This window comes from Dasypus novemcinctus, chromosome 1 (genome assembly GCF_030445035.2).
Source record: "Dasypus novemcinctus isolate mDasNov1 chromosome 1, mDasNov1.1.hap2, whole genome shotgun sequence".
Lineage (NCBI taxonomy): Eukaryota > Metazoa > Chordata > Mammalia > Cingulata > Dasypodidae > Dasypus > Dasypus novemcinctus.
Genome location: NC_080673.1, coordinates 4895923 through 4900698, shown reverse-complemented (window position 1 = coordinate 4900698; position 4776 = coordinate 4895923). Strand labels below are relative to the sequence as shown.

At 38.4% G+C, this 4776-nt stretch overlaps 1 non-coding gene across 1 annotated transcript; it reads right to left on the bottom strand.

Annotated features, from left to right (window-relative positions):
• Positions 1-4636: 4636 nt before the first annotated feature.
• LOC111761432 (small nucleolar RNA SNORA8) lies at positions 4637-4776 on the bottom strand. The gene has a single exon (XR_002794807.1). It is a non-coding gene; the product is annotated as a small nucleolar RNA SNORA8 (small nucleolar RNA).

The window sequence follows — 4776 nt, the reverse complement described above, 5'->3', positions numbered from 1 at the left end:
AGTCAGAGCCCTCCCCAGCACAGTGTTCCAGCATTCTCAGGATAGTACAGCTTGCTAGTGCTCACTGTATAAGCCAACGCATCTCTTCTGAATCAGAGAAGATGCTTGCTAGCACCTTGCTCCCTGCAGCGAGCACCCAGTGAGGTGAAATGAAGGGTGTTCAGAGATACCAAGGGCCACCAAATTGTAATGCTGGAAAGACTCACCAGCCCAGGTAAGTCAGAGGCCACCTGGAATGGACCGATCCACTGTCAAATGGAATAATGATGGTTTGTACCTCATGGGATTAATGAGAGGATTAGGTGAGGAAGTGTGGGTGGGATCTGGACCATCCTGGCACTTACCTGAGCACTCAACACAGGCCAGTTATAAAGGAGAAGCTTCACTGTGCAAATAAGCAGTGATGGGGCAGTAGCAGAGGATGGGAGGGAGATCAAATAAAGGTTTTCATTTTCCTTGTTTAAGGAGATACTGGAGTGTGCTTGTTTGCTGAAGGGAATGAGCCAGTAGGTAGAAACTGATGATGCAAGAGAGAAAGGAGAGAACTGCAAGAGATACCCTTTAGAGCATTAGAGGCAACTTAGACCCAAGTGGAGTGGAGGACAAAGTGAGAGAAGAGGTTTTATATGTGGTAATGCCTATGGAACAGGGGAGGGGGCAGGGAGGAGGGTCCTAGAAGAGAGGTGGGAAATACTGTTCTCTTTGTGGTTTTCCTTAGGATGTCTATAGAAGCACTGAAAATTTTGGGCTAATTCATGGAGCTGTATTTTGATATAGATTCAAGTGTTCACTTTGCCAATCAGACTTGGGTCCATTGTCAAGGTGGAGATGTCTGAAATTTCTTTTCTTCTGAATCACTGTCACTCAGTATTTCTTTCAGTAAGAAATAAAACCACTGAATGTGGAAAAGGGTGAAATTTTAAAAGATGGGAGAAGAAATTTTGACACTGATAATCAATTGCTTCACAATGACATTCTCCTTCTGCTTAAATTAAAAAACGACAGTGTGGGTGCAGAAACAGTATATTTTTGTTTTTAATCACTGACTCAATCTAGTTGCAAAGTAGGTGTCCTGCTATAAAGCATGATGAGGTTAGAATGACTCAGAGGTACAGCTCAAGTAGGAAACGCACACAACACAGCAATTCTGGATCTTACTAAAGAAACATCAGGTTTACATAAAATACATGATTCTGCTCTAAATTGAAAATAGATTTTAGAGCAAGAATCCGTATACCGACAATGAAAAGTGGTTCGATTTTTTCTTGCAATATCTCAAATTGAACAAATCTCTAGGAAGCATACTCTATTAGATGGATTGGTGCCAAGGATAAACCACTCTGGCCCTCTGGCCGGCTGACTTGTCAGAATTCACCCATGCTGACTTTCTGCCAGCTCCCGTCCAACCTGAGCACTGTTTTGGTTAAATACAATGTCATTTGATCTGACATTCTATTGAAACCCTCACAAACGTTCAAATCAAGCAGCAACCAAGGATTTAGGAAAATGGTTTTCTTTTCCTTTTTTAAAAAAGAACTCACAGGACATTTTACATTATGACCAGTACTTATATGTTAATAAATGATCGCATAATTGTTCTGAAATGAGCTGGAATTTTTTCACAAAACAGTATCTACTCTTGGAACATGTATGGCATTCTGATATTTTCTGTTCTGTTCATTTAAAAACTGCAGCTGAAAACGCTTTGCATTTATTTAAGAAACACTTATACCTACTAGGATGGTTTTTGAAAAAAGTGGAAAATAAGCAAGATGTGGAGAAAGTGGAACCCTTGTGCATGGCTGGTAGGAATGTAAAATGGTGCAGCCATAGTGGAAAGCAGTTTGCCAGTTCCTCAAAAAGTTAAATATAGATTTACCATAAATTACACACAAAAAATTGAAAGCAGGGACTCAGATACTTGTACACTGGTGTTCATAGCAGCATTAATCACAACAGCCAAAAGACAGAAATAATTCAGTTGCCCATCAACAGATGAATGTATAAACAAAATGCAGTATACAGATACAATGGAACATTATTCATCTGTAAAAAGGAGTGAAGTGCTGACACATGCGACAACGTGGATGAACCTCGAAAACATTATGCTAAGTGAGGTAAGCCAGACACGAAAGGACAAATATTGTATGATTTCCACTTACAAGGAATATCTGGAATAAGCAAATTCGTACAGACAGAAAATAGAGGTTACCAGGGGGTGTGGGGTGGGGGTGACGGGGAGTTACAGCTTTATGGGTACGGAGTTACTGTTTTGTGGGATGGAAAGGTTTTGGTAACTGATGGTGATGATAGCACAACATTGTATATGTTAGTAATGTCACTGAATTGTACACTTAAAAATTATTAAAATGGCAAATTATAAGCTATGGATATGTTACCACAATTAAAAACCAAAACCAAAAATGGTAAATACCATTCATTACCTTCTTTGTGCTCATTACAGTATTAGGCTCATTACAAACCTTTTCTCTCATCTTCACAACCAGCTGGTAATTCAGATTACATCCCTCCTCTGCTCAAAGCCTCACTCAGAGCAAAACACAAAGACTGGGAGCAAAGATCTGCAGGGAAGTGAGTTAATGATGTGATTATATTTGGGAAAGAGTGTTCCAAGCAGAGGAAACGGGCAGAAAGACCACAAGGCAGGAACACGGGGAGAGTATTGAGAGGTGAGTCACAGACACTGAAGTGGTCTACAGTCCAGTGCTTGGCAGGCTGTGTAAGCCTGGAAAGTTCTCAGAGGAGTGTGGGGGTGGGAATTGGAGGAGGAGGAGTGTGACAGGAAAACTGAGCATTTCCCATTTCCCATTTCATAAGCCTTTGACTTATGAAAGTGTCTACATGTATATTAATAAATTAAAAATTTAATAAGGATATTTAAAAACTGACAAAAGAAAAATACAGAAATTAAGGGGTAAGCGTGATTTAACAAATGGTATTTGCCAGGTTGTAGTGGGAGCTAAGCTTTTCTTTGAGCAGGCAGATAATCTTATAATCAAAACTTCACAATTTCTCAGTTATCATGAGGATTTTAAAATAAAATAACAATCATCAATTCTAAATTTTATGTTTGAGCAGCACTTGGAAGGTAAGGAATGTTTAGTTAGGGAATTCAGGGTTAAGTGAAAATGGCAAACTAACAAATTCTAGGTTTACTGATCTTCAGAGAAATAGAAGAGAAAGAGGAGGACAAGGTTTCAACAAAGTTTTTTAATTGCTACCATTTTCCTGTTTTAAAAAATTATTAGTGACATATTTGGGGAAAAATGTGAATTTAAGAATGCAAAACAATGAAAAGAATGTGTGAATTAAAGTACTCATTTCCACTGAAGTAGCCTCAGAGGGGTGAAAATCTTCCCAGGCCGCAGGGGTCCAACCCTTGTTATAAAGTTCCTTCACTAGCGAGGCAGACAGTGATTCAGAATACCTACTGCCCTCTCTAAAAACAAATGCCACTCAGCTTCAGATTGCAGTTAGAGCAGGATGTGCCTGAGCACCTAAGAGGAAAATCTTCAGTCCACATACAGTAAAGCTCTTGTTACTGCTCTAAGTAGATTCCACATACATTTTAAGCAAAAACTTTCTTCTCTATTTCTTCTACCTAAACTTCTCACCACTTAATTGTGAAGCAAAATGTTTGTATCTGCATTACTTTCCTGTGGGCAGTTTCCTCCTTTTAAAATTACATTCCCTTTACTAACAAAAGGGAAAAGATCTGGGCATAGAGATAGTTTGTTTAAAATATCGAGGATAGTTTTCCAACAGGACCAATCTTAGTGGAAGGCACAGAAAAGGATATAGCTACGGAAGGCACAGAGAAACCTGCCGGATCACTTACAAGCCCCCGGGCGCCCGCATAACAAACAGGGGAAAGGAACCGGGTGGGGACGTGTCCTGCCTCCTCACCACCGTCAGCCTAGTAGAGAGCAATGCATTTTGGAAACCAGATTTACACAGGGATCCAAATAAGCAAATGATTATTCATCTAGAAATGGTGGGAAAAGTGAAGTAATTTTATTTTAGGATCCCATCACTAAGAAATTTAAGCTATTAGATTTATTCAGACATTGCCTCCTAAATGTTTTCAGTTCTTCATCTAAGCAAAATCTGCCATGCAAGAGTTTTGTATTAAGGATTTACAAAGTCATTAAAGATCCCACTTTAAATCAAATTATTTGCTCCTTTCCCATAACATTGTGCAATGTAGCTTTACTTAATTGGTATTTATAGGAATAATGCAAAATCAATGACAAAAGTCATGTTTTTTTTTTGTCTTTAATTTTTAATATCACATTAAAAAAATGAGGTCCCCATATACCCCACACCCCCTTTATCCCACTCCTCCCCCCATAGCAACAATCTCCTCCATTATCATGAGACATTCATTGCATTTGGTGAATATATCTGTCATGTGTATTTTGAAAAGCACATTTTATATTTTTAAAAATTAAATCTTCACATAAAAGTTGTTACTAGAACCATCTTTCGTATGCTCTGATTGGTGGCTTTCAAACTTTTTGCCACTATTCTCTTTATTTTTTTATTTTTATTTTTGAAGAATTTATTCTTATTGATGATTATACCAATCTGAACAGTACTGGAAAAACTATGGAAATACTGTATCAATAGAAATAACAGGTTTAACATGCACAAAGCCAAGAAAACCAACGATGCCAGATACTGAATTTCTATAGCACTGTCTTTGAACTCCCCAGCAAGAAAAAAAATGCTGAGTGCAGGTAACTATTCACTTTA